Here is a 21,988-nt window from a genome sequence, read left to right on the forward strand (position 1 = left end):
TGCTGCTGGTGTACCTTTCGCCTAGTCACGTAGCAGCAGCCCTGCCTGAGCTTCTCGATGTCCTCTCTGGGTTGGTGATTGAGTTCCCGAAACTTATAGTTTTGGGGGACTTCAATCTACCATCCCTGGGAGGATCATCTGAGTTAGCTCGGGAATTCATGGCTTCCATGACGGCCATGGACCTGACGCAAGTAATTTCGGGACCGACTCATGTGGGAGGCCACACCCTTGACTTGATTTTCTTATCTGGACGGTGGTTAGATGATCTTGGTGGGGGCTCCCCAATTGTTACGCCCCTGTCATGGACCGATCATCATCTCCTGCGGCTGGTCTTCCGTTTTGCCATCCCCCACCGTGGGTGTGTGGAACCAATTAGATGGTACCGCCCCAGACGCTTAATGGATCCTGAGAGGTTCCAGGCAGCGCTGGGGTCCCCACCTGCCTTCTTCGCTCACAGCTCGGCGGACGCCTTAGTGGAAGCCTGGGAAAGGGCAGCCACGGAGGCTCTTGACCGAGTTGTACCCTTGCAGCCCCTGACCCGGTGCAGATCCCGTTGATCTCCATGGTTCTCCGCGGAGCTCTGGGAGATGAAGCGTCGGAGACGGGGCCTAGAGAGCGGTTGGAGGTCCAGCCTATCCGAATCTGACCGATTGCGACTAAGAGCCTATATTAGGTCTTATCTCGCTGCGATAAGGGTGGCGAGGTCTAATCACTTTGCTACCCTTATCACGTCCGCAGATAATCGCCCGGCCGCCCTGTTTAGGGTGACTCGCTCCCTCCTTAATCAAGAGGTGAGGGAGGAACCCTTGCAGGGTCGTGCCGAGGAGTTTAACCAACATCTGTCAGACAAAATCACTCGGATTCGGACCGGTCTGGACTCTGACTGGGCAGAGTCTGACGATCAGGACACGGGCGGTCTTGTCGATATTACCTGGGAGGAGTTTGATTCTGTGACTCCGGAGGAAGTGGACAGGATTATGGGGAGGCTGAGCTCCACCACATGTTTATTGGGCCCGTGCCCTTCCTGGCTGGTTTATGCAGCCCGGGAGAGGACACGAAGCTGGTTCCAGGCAGTTATATCGGCTTCTCTGAGTGAGGGTAGCTTCCCCGCCATCTTGAAAGAGGCGGTGGTGAGGCCTCTCCTCAAGAAGCCTGCCTTGGACCCAGCTGTGTTGAACAACTTTTGTCCGGTCTCCAACCTTCGCTTCCTTGCGAAGGTTGTTGAGAGTGTGGTGGCGCATCAGCTCCCTCTGGTCCTGGATGAAGCGGATTATCTAGACCCGTACCAATTGGGTTTCAGGCCCGGGTACAGCACGGAGATGGCATTGGTCGCGCTGGTGAATGATCTCTGGAGGGCTCGGGACAGGGGACATTCCTCTGTCCCAGTCCTATTAGATCTCTCAGCGGCTTTCGATACCATCGACCATGGTATCTTGCTGCGGCGTCTCAGGGGGTTGGGAGTGGGAGGCACGGTTTTGCAGTGGTTCTCCACCTATCTCCTGGGACGTTCGCAGTCGGTGTTGACAGGGGGGCAGAGGTCGACCTCGAGGTCTCTCGTTTGTGGAGTTCCTCAGGGGTCGGTCCTCTCGCCTCTCCTGTTCAACATCTATATGAAACCGCTGGGTGAGATCATTCGTGGCTTTGGAGTTGGGTATCATCAGTACGCTGATGATACCCAGCTTTTTATTTCGACCCCAAACCACCCCAGTGATGCCCTCAACGTGATGTCCCGTTGCCTGGAGGCGGTTCGGGTCTGGATGGGGAGGAACAGACTTCAACTCAACCCCGACAAGACTGAGTGGCTTTGCATACCTGCATCCCGGGTTAATTCGGATATTCCATCTCTCTCTATGGGGGGTGAATTATTACCCCCCGTAGATAGGGCTCGCAACTTGGGAGTCCTCCTAGATTCACGGCTCACTCTGGAAGATCACATAGTGGCTGTGACTAGGGGGGCTTTCGCCCAGGTTCGCCTAGTGCGCCAGTTGCGGCCCTATCTAGGCCGGGATGACTTATGCACGGTCACTCACGCGCTCGTGACCTCTCGTCTGGACTACTGCAACGCTCTCTACATGGGGCTGCCCTTGAGGACCACCCGGAGGCTCCAACTGGTACAGAATGCAGCCGCGAGAGTTGTGTTGGGAGTCTCCCGATACTCCCATGTTACACCTCTGCTCCGTGAGCTGCATTGGCTGCCAGTTGTCTTCCGGGTGAGATTCAAGGTACTAGTAATGGTGTTTAAGGCCCTACATGGCAGGGGTCCGGAGTACCTTAGGGAACACCTGCTGCCGGCATCAACTTCCCTTCGCCCTGTGCGCTCCCACAGAGAGGGCCTCCTCAGGGTGCCACCGATCAGAGAATGTCGATTGGTGGCCCCCAGGGGGAGATCCTTCTCTGTGGGTGCCCTGGAGCTATGGAATCAGTTACCGGTTGAGCTCCAGATGGCGCCCGATCTTCGCTCTTTTCGCCGCGATCTAAAAACATTCTTATTCGAACAAGCCGGCCTGGCCTGATGGGGGATTGGTGGGGGTTTTTATTGTTGTTTTATTGGGGTTTTAATATTGTATTTACTGTTTTTAGTGGGCAGATATTTAATTCTTTTTTAATTTTTGTAACTTTGTATTTTTATTCTTGTCCTGTTCACCGCCCTGAGTCCTTCGGGAGAAGGGCGGTATATAAATATTATTAAATAAAATAAATAAATAAATAAATAAAATGTATTTTATTGCCCAAAGAAGAGTGGATGCAGAAAGCAGCAGTGAACGGGTATTTCTAATCTGAGCACAAATCCCACATTTGCTTTCTTTAAATGTCTGAATGTCCTTCTAGTGTGATTAATCTCAACATGTTTCAGAAGAACCAAGATATACCATCTCATCTTGGTTTTCTATTTTAAAAAGGGGAAGAGGAGGGAAGGGGTAGGGGAAGGGGAAGGGAAGATAGGATTAGGATTGGTTTAATAGGGTAAACAAACTCAATGACTTTGGTTCTCCTCCTCCCACTAAGTTTTTGAAAAAAAACTAGAACAAATTATTGCTTTGTACAGTGTATATAAAAGGGATGCGGTGGCTCAGTGGGTTAAGACGCTGAGCTTGCCGATCAGAAGGTCGGCAGTTTGGCGGGTCGAATCCCAAGTGCCGCGTAACAGTGAGTGAGCACCTGTTACTCATCCCAGCTTCTGCCAACCTAGCAGTTCAAAAGCACATAAAAATGCAAGTAGAAAAATAGGGACCACTACGGTGGGAAGGTAACAGCGTTCCGTGCGCCTTTGGTGTCTAGTCATGCCGGCCACATGATCACGGAGACATCCTCGGACAAGCGCTGGCTCTTCGGCTTTGAAATGGAGATGAGCACTGGCCCCTAGAGTTGGAAACGACTAGCACACATATGCGGGGGAAACTTTACCTTTACCTTTACAGTGTATATACTATTTTGCCTTTGATCTTCCTAATATTTTGCTTCAGGGAGAACAATTTCACTGTCATCTCTCTTGGCTCCTTAGACATATACAGGGTGCTATTACCTCAAGTGAATATTTTTAAAATTGATTTCAAGGAAGAGTCCATGGAGAATAAATAGACCTTGTACATTAAAAAAATATTCTGGCTAGGCTGGTCCAAAATGAGACAGGTAGGCATCTCTCCCTCAACAGTTTGCTTGGGAAGATGTGTAATTTCTATTATTTCTAAATTGAGCTTTCCTTTGAGTCACTGGGGTGTGCCAGAGAAACAAGGGGCAGCTTGCAGTCACTTCCAAAGAACGTTTCCTGCACAGAACCTGAATTGGAATGTATTCTGAAGTCAGAGGATTATTTACTCACAGGATGGTAACCCTGTTTTCCTTTGGTTTTGCCTCACTTTGCAACATGTGGTTTGGTCTCTGTGTTATCCAAAACTGTCTGTTCTCCAGGCAGCTTTCTGTGGTGAACCTGTTGTCTGTTTTTAGTATGCTAAGGTCCCAATTGCATTGTTGGTGGTGTTCTGCCTTCTAGCAGTGAAGATCCCAGTGTGTGTACGTGCAGGAGAATGTTATTTAGAAAAAAGCTTTTGCTCTTTTCCCGGGCTCGGATTTAGGGAGTTCATACAGTAAATTCATGCCAAGTCTTGCCTTTACCCCTTAGAAGATAGATCATCCTGGCATATCTAAAACTCCCTTGGAATTCAAATTTGCCACCCAGTCTGGAAGTCTCCATTTATCAAACACAAACCCAGTTCCTTTTGGGCTACATAGAACCAACTGTGTACTTCTTTGGATCTTTGGATACAGTATCCTAATCACTTCTTGAGTTATAGCTAATGTTGTCTAAGTGGTCTTGGTTAGTAGATGGGTGAGAGGCCACCAGGAGTCCTTGGCCTCTAGACCAGATTGTGAAAAGAGAATAACTGTCAAGCTACGAGACCTACTGTCTTTAGGATCACTGTGTGCTTCTAGCTTGCTGTCAGTGCAGGAGGGGAAGGGGACAGTTTTGAATGCACAACACTGAGAGCCGAAACTGTTGAAGAGTTGTTTTGGCAAACTAAAGTTTCTTCTCATAATCCCTACTAGAAGATATATTGGACAATGTGACCTGAACTGTCAGAGAGGGGAGGGAAGTTTTCGTTTTTTTTAATTAACTGCTTCTCACCATTTTCTCAGCTTTAATTCTATCCTACCGGTTTGCTAATGCCTAACATAGTTAACATTAGAGAACACAATGCCTCTGGTGTTTTGCTTCATTAGGCTTCTCAGCTGGAACTTGACAATAACAACCAAAGAATAGAAAAATTATTTCCAAGAAAACTATAGAGATTCATCTATGCTATCACCTGGAGTCTAAGTCAACTCAAGGGAGATTTTTAATCCACAAGAGGAGGAGACATCTAGGGTGGTTTTGACAGATTTCATAAAGCTAAGCAGCATCAGGCTTAGTCAGTACATGGATGGGGAAGCATCAGGAAATAGTAGGGGAGCAGGCTAGTTTGGGAAGCTGAGAAAGTATCAAGAAGGTGGCAAGTAAAACCACTTTTTGGGGTCCTGTATTGAATTAGGGACGTGGTGGCTCAGTGGGTTAGGATGCTGAGCTTGTCGATCAGATGGTCGGCAGTTTGGCGGGTTGAATCCCGAGTGCCGTGTAACAGAGTGAGCACCTGTTACTCGTCCCAGCTTCTGCCAACCTAGCAGTTCGAAAGCACGTAAAAATGCAAGTAGAAAAATAGGGACCACTACGGTGGGAAGGTAACAGCATTCCGTGCGCCTTTGGCATCTAGTCATGCTGGCCACATGACCACGGAGACGTCCTTGGACAAGCGCTGGCTCTTCGGCTTTGAAACGGAGATGAGCACCAGCCCCTAGAGTTGGAAACAACTAGCACGCATGTGTGGGGGAACCTTTACCTTTATTGAATTAGAAGGGACTTAAGAGCTTACATGCACAATTCAGTGATTATTGTGGCACTTTATAAAAATGCATTAGATCCACAGGAGTGAAATAATATTTAATGTTTGTTTGTTTGTTTGTTACCACGGTCTGGCACTCATGGAAACCCAAACAAGTTTTGAACTATAAGGCAGCATTTGTGAAGCACTTGGAATTGCAAGGATAGTTCTTATAAACTTAGACTGGATGGTTTCCAGAATTAATTGCAGCCTAAGGAAGAAGTGAGTTGATGACCACTTCTTATGAACTGAAAACATGAATTAAGAAAGGACCATTTTAAAAATATGCAAAAGAAAGCAAAAGGCTTTCTTCTCCATATGCATCTGGTTGCCCACAATAAGTCTTATCTAAAATATGTCTCTCTCCCCAAATCTATGCACACAGAAGGAAAGGTGGAAGGAAAGAAGGAAGTCAAAATAATGTATGTTGAGTTCAGTCTACTGAGGCAGGTTTTCTATAAGGTTTTATTTATTGTGGCTCTAATGATACTCCAGCAGGCAGGAGGAATTAGGATGGCCCTGAACAACTCTGTTTGCTGTGAAGAACATCTTGTCTTGCTGTCTTCTTTAGGCACCCACTGGAGACGGATGAGTGATGAAGAGAGGGTGGGATTGGGGAATGACCAGACAGCCCACATAGAGATCTGCTACTGGTCAGGTGGTACAGTTCAGGCTTAGGTAGTTAAGGCTATGCAGAGATTCTCTTTTTGACTGAGATAAACACAAGCTTCATTCAATTGCATCTCTCTAGTGGGAAAGGAAGGTGGGAAGGTATACCTGAGCTGAACAAACACTGCATTGTACTAGATTACTCAGGGGGGGAAAGGCTTGTTCTTCCATTTCTTGCTTTTGATGAGATACTTAATTGCATTGCTTTATTCCAGTGTAGGGAATTTCTTTTGACTGGAATGTTCATAAATGAAATGAAACCACAGGCTTCCCACTAATAACATCTTTCTTAGTGAAGATATTATTTTTTCTCATTGGATTTTACAGTTATAGTAATACAATTTATTATCAAACAGCATGCAACTGCAATCTTTTATGTATTGAAAACTTACAGCTGTTGATAAATGTATAAATGGCCTTGGAAAATGGGCTTTTTCTTTCTTTCATGGTTGAACCAAGGACTATATTTATTTATTCAACTTGTACATCACCAAACTCTGTAGGACTCCTGGCAATTGACAGTGTTGTAGATCCAGGGTAAATAATTGATAAAATACCCATAAGAATTCAATGAAACATACATAAAGCATCCATGATGGAAGATAATTTGATTTAAAATCTAAATGCAAAACCAACCTTAACAATACAGCAATACATTCAATCTGAGGAGTAGCCACCAATCTCTAAATACTGCATGAAAGAGCTCAGTTTTGAGCATCATCTCGAATGGCATCTAATTTGCTCATGATGATTCTTTGAGTCAGGTTGATGAAGCTTGAGACAGTTGTCCTGAGAATATCCAGGACACCAGACCATTCCGGACCAAAGCCAGCTCTTTGAATTGTACTAGGAAATCAACACAGACCTTGAAGCACAGTTCAAGATGCCCTTGGCACAAAGTGGGCAATACATTTTGTTCCAGGTAGACTTCAGAAGCAGTTTCACACAGGTCTAAACAGAAAGATGGATGGTATTGAAGAAATAAAAGGCTGAGGACTACTTTCCCCAAGTAGGATTCACATCATGCTGTTTGGAATTTCACCTGTAAAGGCAGAATGATTGAAGGGCATTTCTTGGTGAAGGATAAAAGTGCAGAAATCTTCAAGGCTAGCTATTTCCTTTCATTCCTTCCCCTTTCCCTGTTCTCTCTTTAAAAAAAAATAATGAAACAAGCTTTTCATTATTTGACTTTGACAAAAATGGCCTGAGGTTCTTCTTCTTCAGCTGCTTGACTGGCTCAATAAGTCCCCCACTAAAAACTGAATGTTTTTGCCACAACACTTCTGAAAATAAACAAAAGAGGTGAAAACTAACCATCAAGTCTTCAAAATAATAATAATAAAATGTTTATTTCTTTTTTACCACTTATCTGCAATCAGAGCCTTGAAGTAAAAAAGATTTCCTCCTCTCTAGCACTGTGTCTACCAGCTACACATATACACACTATCCAGTTGGGAGGTATGCCATGTATCAGAAATGATCACTTCAGATAACACTAAATGCTGAGCAATAATAATGTGGATTATGGATTCAGTGTAAAGAGAAAGGACGAGGAGAGGAAAGTGGCATTGTTTGTTTTCAGGGCTGGAAAGTTTGTTTGTTTAAAGTTTTTCTTCGTGGTAATGGTGGCAGGAACAGATTTACCCTTTGGATCTGTTTCTGGCAGCCAGAAAACTGTTCTTCCTACTGTGCTCCAAACACTGCCTTTTTCTGGAGCTTTAAGGAAGACACAATATGGCGGCTGCCATTAGAACTGGAGGCTGAAACATATGAAGAACAGTTGCAGGAATTGGGTAAGTCTAGTCTAGTGAAAAGAAGGACTAGGGGGGACATAGTGTTCCAATATCTAAGCGGCTGCCACAAAGAAGAGGGTCAACCTATTCTTCAAAGCACCTGAAGGCAGGACAAGAAGCAATGGATGGAAACTAATTCAGGAGAGAAGCAACCTAGAACTAAGGAGAAATTTCCTGTCAGTGAAAACAATTAATCAGTGTAATGTCTTGCCTCAGAAAATTGTGGGTGCTCCAACACTGGATATTTTTAACAAGATATTGGACCACCATTTATCTGGAATGGTATAAGGTCTGCTTGACTAGAATACCTCCAAGGTCCTTCAAACTCTGTTATTCTATAAAACAGTAGCACAGACTGAGAAGTGCTATTTCCTTTACAAATGCCAGGTGTGACATAAACTCAAGCATTTGAACAAAAATAAATAAATAAATGAGCCATGTGGGTTTTAATAGGCATACATATTGGAAGGACCCAATAATATACATTCATGCCTCTTACAAAGAGAAGAAGATATATCCAAAAGGAAAGAACAAGGAAGTGCATTTTATTCTCCAGCAGCTCCTGCTTCTTATCCTGTTAATAGATTTTGCAAACAATAAAATAAAATAAAATAAAATCTGAAGTAATTTTTAAAATTCTTGCTTTGGAGAAACGTTCTAAGAATAATTGAGCAAAAGCAAAATTCTTATAAGTTTTATATCCATAGACTATTCTAAAAAAATGTCTTTGCCAAATTTACCCATTTATTAACATTGTCTATTTTCTCCAAAGTATATATTGGTCAAGGTTTTATTGCAACTTAAAAAGTCCCTGCTGAACTGGAGATAAATCTGGGGAATTCTTGAATTCCCAGTGCTATTAACAAGCCAACATAACGAGAAAAAGAGTGAAATAAAAAGCATTCCAAACATGGCGTATTTTTACTAAAAATAATGGTTACAGTACTGCATGTCAAAAAGTCCTGCCGAGAAGAAAGTTTAATATCTTATGAAAAGGAAGAAATTTCATAATGTCTCTTGGCAGAATCTCTCCTTTCTTCTGCCACATAAACTGGTGATATTCTCTCGTCCACCAGCTCCATGGCAGCAGCAGGTTGTGGTTTTTGTTTTCTTTTTAAGCATGCAATTGCTGCAGAAGACTTAAAAGTTGATCATTTGGAAACCAGGAAATTGCTATTTTAATATTTTCTTATACTAGAATGTTTAATAACTGGGAAAGATTATACACATGACTGTATTTTTAAGAAAAATGGAGAGGCCTACTGCCTATTTTTCCTGCATCACTTATTTCTTGCCAGAGAGAATACTTCAGCCATTTCTTAAAGAATTGGGGAATGCTGGAGCCTTTCTTTCTCCCTAAATTGGAGCACAAGGTTATCCCAAACAGAGTTGAGGAATAAATAATTTGGATAACAACAGAACATTATGCAGTGAGTTTATTTGGATAAAAATAATTGCATTTTTAAATTCAAACACAATATGAACCTGGATTCAAGATAACACACATTATTTGTTCCCAAGCAGTTCAGGTCAAAAGATGCCAGGAGCTGAAAAACTGTATCCAAAAGACTTTACAAAATCTGCTTGCACAACTTGAGAACTGAACAGCTTGGCTACTAAAACAGAGAAGTCCGTTTTGCCAAGCAAGCCTCTAGAAATGGAGGAGAATGTTCCTGGACCAAACCAAATGTCTTAAGTCCTAGTGGATTTGCCCTCTCCAGGACAGAAAAGGATCATCTACATGAGGCTCTTGACCTAATTTCAGGTCTTTAACAAGAGTGGCATGGCCCCCGCTTAGTATGTCGAGAGGAAAAAGAAGCAAAGATAAGTGTTTTCATTGAGATGAAATACCACAGAATGAGTTAACAAGTAAGTAACCACCAAATGGCACACTGCTCCTTTACCCCTGAAGATGTTGCTGCTTACAGAAGAAACGTTTGCCTACACTGGAATAAATGAAGGCAATTAAGATGTAGCAGTACTGATTCAGGATAACATTATATTAGGTCTCGTATTCTCAAATATTATCCTTATTGTACATGACTAAAGAAAGAAAAAAACTTTTTCCGTGGCTTTCCTATTGTTGGGAAACTGCCAGCTAGGCTGGAAGGAGGGGTTAAGTGAGGGCCTAGCTTGGAATCATTGCCATAAACTTGATCTCCCCCAAGATCCATGATGGCTTATCTGATCATTCCCAGGGGAAGGCAGTCTGGAAAGATTCTTGTAACATAGGTGGTAGACAATAAAATTACTAACTTCAGCTATTCACTAGTGGCTCTAGTAGCTTGCACTTGACAGAGAATAGGGGAATGCAAGTGAATATGTAATAAAGGTGAGAGAGATCTTTTAGATCTTTCTGGACTAGAACATATATGAGTTTAAATATAGGTATATTTCAGGCAGAAGGTATGGCAATTCTGTAGCAGGAAGGACACTCAAGGAAACAACAAATGAAAAATGAAAAAAAGTATGATAAGCTGGCTAGACATGGGACATCTCTCTATTGACTACTTCCAAAGTGGGAGAAGACAGGCCAGCCAAAAGACTGCTTAAAATGGCTGGGAAATAGGTAGTCCTAGAATGTTCGGTCTATTTGTCAGCTATGTCCCACTATAATGTACATGGGGCACACAAGCCTGTTTTTAGACACTTTATCCATAATACACCATGAACTACTCCTGGTTGCAAATTCGACTTCATTTTAAACTCTTTCATTATTTTTAATAGGAAATTATATTAACATATAGATGCAAAACTGTCCATGTTCTCACCCAATAACTCTTGTTAAAGACCATTATGTGTAACCATTTTGGTCTAATAGTTAAGACACCAGGCTAGAAAGCAGAAAACCATGAGTTCTAGTCCCACCTTAGCCATGAAAGCTATCTGGGTGACTTTGGGCTAATAACTGTCTCTCAGCCCAGCTAGAAAGTTGTTGCTATAGAGCAGGGGTCTTCAAACATGGCCCTTTTATGACTTGTGGACTTCAGCTCCCAGAATTCCTCAGCCAGGCATGCTGGCTGAGGAATTCTGGGAGCTGAAGTCCACAAGTCATAAAAGGGCTAAGTTCAAAGACCCCTGTTATAGAGAAAACAGGAGGAAGAAGGTCCGTTGGATATGCTCCCTGCCTTGAGTTATTTGTAAAAAATAATAAAGGTGGGTCACAAATTTCCTTTTCTAAAAATTTCTTCTACCCATTCCACACTATCATTTTTCCCACCCTACAGGAATATTTATGTATATATAATGGTATAGCGTTTCCTGCCTGAGCAGGGGGTTGGACTAGATGACCTCCAAGGTCCCTTCCAACTTTACTACTATTAAGTCTACTATTAAGTCTACTCTTCTTACTACATGCCTATGGTATAGTGGACTATGAATCATGAAAATATGGCAATAATAAATTTCTTGTATTTAAGACAGAAAAATGTGGATTCTAAAATCTTTGGTAGATGTTTTCCAGACCGAATCTTTTGTCAAGGGCTCTACAAATTAACAAATGTTTATCAGAACATTTGTTTAGAATACATCCATAAACTTTATATTGTCAAACAATTAACTGAATTTACTGAAAACATTATGGGTATTCTAAACAAAAGACATATAGCCTGAAGAGTCCTGCTATCATGCTTGATCTGTTTTTTATGTTAAAACCATACTTAGATATTGAGCTGAGGGAGATTTTTTGTGTCTTATATAAAAACAAAGCAAAACATAAAGATAAGAGTTATACATAAAAACCATATGCTAAAAACCTAAGCCATATTTTTCTGTGAATATACTACTAGTTCCATCTGCCCCACAAAAAAAACCCAATTATTTCTCAGGCTCTACAAGGAAAACTAGGCACATATTTTTAAGAAGAAAGTGTTCTTCAAAACACTTTATATATTTTTTTTCTCATGCTGATTATTATTTATTTATTAAATTTGTGGCACACCTTTTATTAATTTTATAAATAACTCCAAGCAGCAAATATACCTAATACTCCTTCCTCCTATTTTCCACACTACAACAACCCTGTGAGGTGGGGCTAAGAGAGAGGAACTGACCCAAAGTCACCCAGCTAGCTTTCATGACTAAGGCATTTCTAGAATTCACCATCTCCCAGCTTCTAGCCTGGTGCTTTAACCACTACACCAACTAGGTATGGTGCCTTGGTCCTGTACTTTTGTCTCTAATAAGAAATATGTTCAGATTTTTTTTACTATGAAATGCTCGTACATTTTTATTCAAAGCACTCCAAAGGCCTGCTCCTGCAATTACCTACCTATTACTTTATGAGATAATATGAAGGGGAGATAAAGGAAAGGTCCTTAATTATATTTAATTTTAATATATTGTAGCACATGCATAACTGCCAGCAATGTTCTCCCTGCATTTGTACTTTTAACCAGCCATCTTGGCACAATCCTACAGTCTCACAAACCAAATACCATGCAAAGTGCTCCTAATGCACAACATCCAACATCTATTATTCTTGACTACACTAATTGAGGTTACAAGAAAAAGCCAGTTAGCAGTGCCACGGGTTGACTACCATCACCATCAAGTTTAGAAAACCTATAGCCAAAGGTCTCTCTGGTATCTATATTTGCATTTTTGGTGTCTGTTGTCAAATTCAGTTCTATAGAACTCTGTTTGATACTTTATGCCTGAGTTGCTTTTGCTCTGAGGGGAGAACAAGAAGTAACAAGTGGAAGATCATTAAAGAGAGATCCAATCTAGAATTAAGGAGAAATTTCTTGATAGTGAGAGCAATTAATCAGTGGAATGGCTTGCCTCCAGAAGTTGTGGGTGGTCCGTCAGTGGAGGTTTTTAAGAAGAGATTGGACAGCCATTTGTGTAGAATAGTATATGATCTCCTGCTTGGGCTGAGGGTTGGACTAGAAGACCTCCAAGGTCAATTCCAACTCTGTTATACAGTTACTATTATGCTGCTACTATTTAAGCTCTACTATCTTCAAGGCATTTGTTCCTCTTTTTTGCAACTGTGATGTCTACAGTCACCGAGGTGGGACAGACAGAGAAATGCCCCAGGTTTTATGGACTCTGTCACAGGGGAGGCGTCTCAAAATGAAATGAGGAGCCCCCACAGGTAGCAGCAGAAGAAGCCCCACCTGAGGGTGTCTTGGGACGAAGCCCAGAGCCTCATATTCTCTAAAAGGGAAAAAGTAATAATAGTAACCCAAAGTGAGCCAAGAATATCAAGCCATTCATAGCTGTGAAAAAGCCAGAGAAGGCTGAGTCGCGCCTGTCCAATGTTTTTCTTCCAAACAGGCCTGACCACCCACCCTACATAACAACTTATTTATTAAAGTTAAGGTTGCTCAACTGGAACAAAACCTATGCATCAGTTAAGGTCTGAAGTGCTATATGAAATGACTTGTAAATAAGCACCATTAAAATTGGTGGAACTTATTAATTGGAGGGATATGCTTTAGACTCGCAGTCCATATTTTAATTACTCCAAAGAGGCCTTTTTTAAAAAGTAATGGGGGGGGGGAAATAGGGAATAAAATAGCAAAAAGACTCTGAGAAAATAGTTGCCCAGACACACACACACAAAAGAAATTTGTTTTTAATGGAGAGGTTGGCACATAGAAAGTTGTACCGTTATTCAGAAAACTGCCTTTTTAATGTCTTTTTTTTTCAAAAGAAAAAGGAATTATGCCATTTGATTTCAGAAATTAGGAGCCATCACTAATTATGGTTAATTAGTACAATTGAGGATCAGCATATAGAAAAATTTTATACAGCATGTTCTAATATTGCAGTTAACTAAAAAGTACTTACTGGTTGACCATAGAGAGAGATAGTAGCAAAGTAGAATTTAGCAAAGTTTCCTGCAGTAATTGGAAACTGATCTGATAGTAGATGGTTTGTGTAGCCATTTTCCATCTTACAATGATATTTGGTACTAATAAATCAGAGCAACAATACATACTCAAGTATCTCTATTTTCCTGACTTTCCATGCATAACTCAATTCCAGTCTGGGTAGACTGGTAGACTTTCACATTTCTTTTCCAAAAATATTGAGAAAAAGACATTTAGTCAGGCAAAGAATTTTTTTTAGTGGCAGTGTTAAATAGTTAGTAGGTATAAAGATCTTACATGTAGTCACTGCCCATAGAAAGGTAAGGCGACATTTTCTGCCTATAGAATGTGCAATATTTAAAAAAATCATTTATTAATTTGCTAGATTTGCATCCTGCCTTTTCTCTGCAAGTTCATGTTGGTTTACATGGGATATAAGTTAGTTATAAACCCAGTGGTGGGATTCAAATATGTGAACAACTGGTTCTCTGTGTGGATGCCGCTTCCAGAAGTCCATTCTGGGCCTGGCCAACAAAAAATTAGGTACTGGTTCTGCCAGCTGAATCCCACTGCTGTATAAACCTCCAAAGGTTGTGAATTCACCCAGAGTTGCTGTGAAGCCAAAGAGCCCAAGAAATGTTATCAAATCAATAATCAAATAAATCCTTCAAAGTTTTTAAGAAGACCTTGAATAGCAATTTCTCAAGGATAGTTACTTCCCCCCTCCCCCCTCCATGTTACAGAGGGTTAGACTAGATAATCCTTGCAGTCCTTGTAGGGGGAACTCTCAGAATCGGACTTCGTTTATTCCTTCCAAATTCCAAAGGCTAAAAAGTAGGGCTTTGCAAACTATTTGAAGGGTGCCTAAAAATGGCTGCAAATGACATGTTCCTCCATATAACACTGATACAATCAATTCTGAGAGACCTAGGTTGCCTCAGCAAATATTTCCATTAATTTCCTGACTGTTGTCTATCTATCATTGTTTACTTTCAATGAATTTATTAAAATAGAAAGAGTGAGAGACTGATCCCAGTCCTCAGGGATATGGGGAAAAAAATTACACTAGTAAACATGGTCACCAGAGCCTAGGCCTATCAGTGGAATAAAGAAGAAAATGTCATTTGTTTACCTCTTAATGAATGTTACAATACCCATTGAAAGGATAGGGCTTACAATGACCAACATTAGTTAGAGAAAATAATGCCTGGGGTTTTCAGTCTTCTCTACTGCCAGTTCCAAATGGTTTGGGACTGGTGGTAGAGGATGACAGAAGAAGACTCATGTATATACAGTATTTTTGTTAAATCACAGGAGAAAATGGGGATTGTGGGAATTGGTCTTCTATGGAACAGAACTTTCTTTCATACAACTGAAACACCCACTTCTTTCTTTCTTCTGACACCAGGAGGACAATATCAGAATAGCAGACATCATGGGAGGTTCTGCAGGATAGGAAAGGACACCAAGTTCAGATTTCTGTTTTGCCAGCCTAAGGTGTGGCTCAGTGTGAATAAAGACAGAGTCCAGGTATTTGCCTTAATAAGCTTTTTTACCTGCTTATTCAGCTGAATAAAGACGGGCTCCTCTGAGGAAGAAGGAACCCTGAGCTCACTTTGATACTCATATTTATATGCTTGCTACATTGTTTACTTCATCATCCAGAAGCACTGGCATAGTCTGCCCAGACAAGCTGGCACGTTCTAGATCAGACATGTCAAACACAAGGCCCGGGGGCCTGATCTGGACCGCGAAGTGGTTTCATGTGGCCCGTGAAGCCATATTGAAAACAGTGAGGGAACGGCCCCCACTGCCTTGGCCCTGGCCCAGAGACCCTCCTTCTGCCAGAGACCCTCAGATCTGTCCCACTCCTGCCCAGGCCCCCATAGGCACCTTTGATGCGAATGACGTAGAGCTGGCCATGCCCACCCAGTAGGCCATATGCACTCTAGCCACGCCCATCCAGTAGGCCACGCCCACCCAGGCCACACCCACCCAGGCCCTTGAGGGCAACCGCAATGCCGATGTGGCCCTCAATGAAATTGAGTTTGACACCCCTGCTCTAGATAAGATAAAGAAGTACAGAAATAGTTATCCTCCTCCCTTGGAGGTCTTCCAATGACATTAAATGTTATGTCAAGGACATTAGGTGTTTCTAGAGGAACTTTTCATGATCTTGAAGGCCTGCTGAGGCAACTGGGTTCAGTGTTATTGGATTCATTGGATTCCTGATCAACAATTTTCTTTCTTCCAAGGAAGAATCTCTTTCACTCTGATTGTAAACTGTCTAGTTATTTCCCAGAGAGGATGGATGGCAGCCTAAAGTATCAAAGATTGACAGAAATGAAGTGTGTACAGTGATGGACAATTAGCAATTTCAGCAAGTGACAGCTTAGCGTTGTGCAAAATGAATCAGAACATGTTACACTGGTTAAAAGAGTAAGGGAGGATAATTTTCAGTTCTTTAGAACTGTGAACATTATGTTGTAAATCAGGGGTGTCAAACTGCCAGCCCCTGGACCAGATGCGTCATGCCGAAACCGCACCCACCCCATTGCCAGCAATGGAAAAAAAGTTGTGATATGTCGCGACACATCATGTGACGTTAAGAATTTGAAACCCCTGTTGTAAATGATGGGGAATATATATTAATGCTAACTTTTCTTCCAGACATATATGTTTGGATACATGTCCATGTGTCCGTGTACAGAATAGATGGTGTTTGTCTTATTATTTTAATCTTAGAGAATTCTTTTACATTCAGAGTGAGCAAATTATTTATGAGTGCATTTTTAAGAATATGCTAAACTGAGTCAGGTAGACATGAAAGAATATGACAGTGTCAGAATACCAAAAGTTTGAGTGTATGTGTGTGTGTGAGTGTGTGTGTGTGCACACTGTATATAGACATACAGAAGTCTCAGGATTATCAGTCAAGAGAAAAACTAAATAAATGTCAAGGCATGGAATAAGCAGAGCATTCTGCCTGCTAATTGGAAGAGGTTTTTCATACAATAGATGATGTTGGGTGGAGGTGGAATTTCAGCTAAAGACACTTCCAGTCACAATCTTTAGAATATTACACATTAAAGCTGGATTGACAGCCATGCAGCATTGATTTTCAGGCTCCAAAACCAAAGAAAGACATAGAGAGCTTCTAAGCAATTTCCTTTATTGTTCTTCACAAATAGACAGAAATCTTGCAAAACAAAAACAGACTTCTAAAAATGCTCTGAGAATCCCTAGGGAGGGGCTGTTTTAACTCTTCCTCCCACACAAACTATTTAATTTCTGCTGTCTCTTACTCCTCTGGAATGTACTCCTTCCCTTCTGGGAATCCAGATGACATTCCACCACACCAACCCATTTCAGGTACACAAAAAGGGCATATTGTGGGAGCCACAACATTTCCTTCTATTTCCAGGATAGGAGGGGAGTATAACAAAATAGTAGTATGGATGTGGTTTTAGGTACACAATTCCTCCAAGTGATAAACATACCTGAAAGGAAAGGATTACCCAGTTGCAATATTGTGTGCTTACTGATGCCTAGGAAGAACTGAATTTATACTGGAGGTTTAACAGTTGAATTTAGGTAGGTATCAACTAAGAGATTTATCCATCAAGTTCCTTGGAAAAAAAAATCATGACAATGTGTTCAGCTACTGGAAAAGCACAATTGGATATCCACATTAATTCACCTGCTTAATGCTCAGCACAGCCTCCAACTCAGCCAGTCCACAGCTTGCTATTTAATGTATAAGGAACCTTATTTTTTCAGCAGTGTTTTAAGGATTTAGCTTTGCAATAATATTATCTGTAAAATTAACTTAGGGTTCATCAGAGGTCCAACATTGTTTTTACATCCTTTCCAAATGCTATCTATAAACTATATAGACTGCATTACCGGGACTAGGTTGAATCACTTTGTGATTCATTTACCTATCACTCATTTACCTAGAGAGATCATTGTGAGAAGAAGCTTTATCATCTTGTAATGGACCTACTGCATTCAAAAGCCAGTTCCACCTGTAAAGGGGCATAACCTTTGACTATTATACTTCCATTCTGATTCAATTTATATTTATATCTATACAGTTCTGGTAATGCATATGCATTGCCCATTTGTAAGCAATAAATCTTTTTAGTAACCTCAAGATAATAAATTCTATTGGGGAAGAATTATGGGCTATTTTGGATTTCAAGTGGGAAATTCTGGGAAAACTGTCCAAGAAAATATTCCAGTCTCATATTAGTGCTATTAGAAAGATGACATCACTGTCCCTACTTCACTGAAGCCATTCAAGTCTTTGAATGGAATTAGAAATCATAGGCTTCCTCTTATTTTAGATGTCATGTTTCTAGAGCTGAGAAGGAAATGAGTACAGTCATTCAGCTGGGCGATCTTTTTAAAAAAGAATATATGCAGCCAAATTAAGGAGAATGTGAAGTAGAATCCCAAATCAACCTTGTGTGTGTGTGTGTGTGTGTGTGTGTGTATGTGTGTGTTTTAATGAACTTGGAGTGTTTTCATGGATACTGCATCTAATAATCAACATTTACATTAATAATTATAGTATTTCATTTGTACCTGAAATATTTAAGGCTACTTTCCACCTTTCCTTCTTCCTAATATGATGAACAATGATATTTTTGTGTTTGTGTGTGCATGAATTTACCACATTTTCCATTTCTAGGCCTATAAAAAAGGGTTCTCTAGTGACAAATTCAATCAAGTGCTGGCTGCCACCTATAATCTCCTCCTCATTTAGTATATGAATTCTGCCTACCTAATAAAATCTGGGAGAGGTTATCTCTTTTCAGATTCTGTCCTTTAAGCAGTCTTATCTTACTGAGCCTCTGAGATGGGCTACTTCGGTTGGGATTCCTGCCTTCTGGAATAGTATTCCCTGCATATAGCACAAGCCCTATTGCATTTGAATAAAGCCTGGAAGACTTGGCTTCTAAAGCAGGCCCTGGGGGAGGGAAATTGTGATTCATTCCTGATGAATGTTCTATACTAGGGGTCTCCAAACTTGGTAGCTTTAAGACTTGTGGACTTCAACTCCCAGAATTCCTCAGTCAGCCAGAAACAACAACAAAAGAAAAGATGAAAAGCTATCTTTTTAAGGCAAATTTAACAGATTACTAATTTGTTATGCTTCTCACCCACCACCTTTGGATCTTTGATTTCTGCTAAATAGAAAGTTTTCTTTTCAAAATGCACCCTTTTCCCCCCAAAACCTTTAGTTAATTCATCAGATGTCTGGATCATATTCTTCTGCCTATGTGAACTTCAAATCATTGATACAGGTAGTCGTTTATCACAACTGACCCCCAAATTCCCTCTACTAAGGGAGACAATTGTTAAGTTGATTTTGCCCCATTTTACAACCTTTCTTGCCACATCTGCTATGTGAATCACTGCAGTTAAGTTAGTAATACGGTTCTTAAGTGAATCTGGCTTCCCCATTGACTTTGCTCATCAGAATGTTGTAAAAGAGGATCACATGACCCCAGGACACTGCAACCGTCATACTGTAAACTCCATGCCAGTTACCAAGCACCCAAATTTTGACCTTGGGGATGCTGCAATGGTCATAAGTATGAAAAATGGTCACAGATCACTTTTTTTCAGTGCCATTGCAAAACTTCAAGTGGTCACTAAATGAATAAAGGATTACCTTTATTTGTCTTCTTATGGCAGACATGTCAAACACAAGGCCCGGGGGCCGGATCCGGCCCGCGAAGTGGTTTTATGCGGCCCGCAAAGCCATCCTGGAAACAGTGAGGGAACGGCCCCCACTGCCTTGGCCCTGGCCCAGAGACCCTCCTCCTGCCAGAGACCCTCAGATCTGTCCCACTCCTGCCCGGGCCCCCATAGGAACCCTTGATGCGAACAATGTAGAGCTGGCCATGCCCACCCAGTAGGCCATACGCACTCTAGCCACGCCCACCCAGTAGGCCACGCCCACCCAGGCCACACCTACCCGGCCCCTTGAGGGCAACCGCAATGCTGATGCGGCCCTCAATGAAATTGAGTTTGACACCCCTGTCTTATGGCAATCAAGAAGAGTGACACCTCCTCAAGAAATATAGATATGCCTCCTCTACTGGTCATCTGGGCTGTAAGAGCTGCAAACATGATAGGCAATGCATCAGTTAATTTCCCATTTAAGATTGCTCTGTTCCATCCAAACTACAGAAACTCATCATTAGCTTCAACCTGTACTTTATGTTTTAGCACAATATACCGCAGGCACTCATTTGGACTATTCCCCATACAATTTTGCAAAGTTTGTGCTTACCAGTAAAGGTGGGATTAATTAAAACAGATCTTTCTTGTTGAAGTATTGGGTTTGATCAAAAGCTACACAATATGCCAATAAAAAGCGGTTAGGAGAGGAAAGCCCAGTTTATATGAATCACCTTTTTTTGTGCTAATATTAACTTTGGCTAGTGAGCCTTTTCTCCTGTATTGCTTTTCCAGATATGAAAGGAGTTTTATAATGTCTGAAACCCAGTTAACTAGATTATTATGAACTGCATCCTTGTTATATTTGAATGTTTTTTTTTCCTTTAAAGAATGTGTTTGTATATATGTATATAATATCATACACACATACACACACCACACATCTGTCTGTGAAATCCCTCTAAGAAGTAATCAAATTTTGGGCTATTGAAATCGTCTGACTAGAAACTAGCATGAAACAGATGCTTTGTTTTACTTTACCATTCCCTCCCACCCCCACCCCCACCCCAAAAAAGCCTTCACACCTGATTAGCCTGGGATCCAACTGCATATCTCTTTCTCATGCTTCTTGGATCTGGATCAAAAATCAGCATTTCATCTGAATGAGATTCTAATGCATCTTCAGGAAGCTGTTACCACTACCACTGTAGCAGAAGCTAAAAGGCCGTGGAAATGGGAAATTCAGTTACGGGAAGCTGTTGTAGAGTCAGATCAGTATTTTTGGAGTGAAGAATTATTTGAGTCAAGAAGGGATTTAAGCAAAGCTACAGCAAGAGCCTGAGAAGGACAAAATGGGTTTGTTTGTTTTTTGTGAGGGGACTCAATGGGAGAAATATGGGTTTTAAAAAAGTACATTCAGCTACAAAGATGAGAGATCAGCTCACATTTTTTACACCAGTCCATCTTGCTCGAGTTCGGTGCAGATTCTGTTACGATCGTCCACAATTTTCTGGGGAATGACCACCACAGAATTTTTAAATAAATAAATGCAATAAAATGCTCATTAAGGAAACTGAATACCCTCTTAAAAATCATTCTTTACACAGTTCAGCGTTCAACTGTCAGGAACTAGTTGTTGTTGTTGTTAGTTGCGAAGTCGTGTCCGACCCATTGTGACCCCCATGGACAATGTTCCTCCAGGCCTTCCTGTCCTCTACCATCTTCTGGAGTCCATTTAAGCTCACGCCTACTGCTTCAGTAACTCCATCCAGCCACCTCAGGAACTAGTTATCTCAGGTTATATCAATTATCCACATTAATTTTCTAAATAATATGGATATAAAGCCAACTCCCTCTGTAAATTGTTTATGTCAGGAATAGTTATTATCATCATACTCTCAAATGAGGAGTCTCAGAAACCACTTTGCACATCCTATGTTATTATTTAAAAATCCATTAACTCTCCATTTATATTATCTGTCTAAAATCTGTTTCATAATTTTAACATGCTCCATTATTGAACGTTGTGGAAGGTCTTCATCTTTATCTCATGAGTCCTGAGTGGCAACATTTTCCCATATTATTGATGCTTTGCTATTCACCAAATTTTATTGAATTGTAAAACAAGAAACTTTCCTAGTAGTTCTTCCATCTGCTACCTTCCGTTGTCATATTCCAGAGGGTTGTGCCCCATTCCCAAGGCATCTTCAAAGTCTGACAGGGAGCTGGAAGAGGCTGTAGAGAGTAAGGAAGATGAGCTTGATGGAGTTAGGCAGGAGCCATTATCTAGGCCAGGGGTAGGCAACCTTGGCTTTTTTATGACTCATGGACTTCAACTCCCAGAATTCCTGCTGGCTCAGGAATTTCTTAAAGTTCTGAACAATGAGATATGTTTGGAAGCAGTTCAGGTAGATACCATCCTAGTCACTGAAGTGTAAGAAGGAGGTACAGCCCAAGTAGCCCAATCCCAATAAAAGTGGTTGTAGCCTTCCCATGGAGTTCATTCCTGAAATACCTAGTGGATTTGACAAAGAAAATAGAAGTGCGAGGGCACCAGGAGCAGTGGTGGGATTTAAATATGTGAACAACCAGTTCTCTG

The sequence above is a fragment of the Vipera berus genome (genome assembly GCF_964194415.1).
Source record: "Vipera berus genome assembly, chromosome: 2".
NCBI lineage: Eukaryota > Metazoa > Chordata > Lepidosauria > Squamata > Viperidae > Vipera > Vipera berus.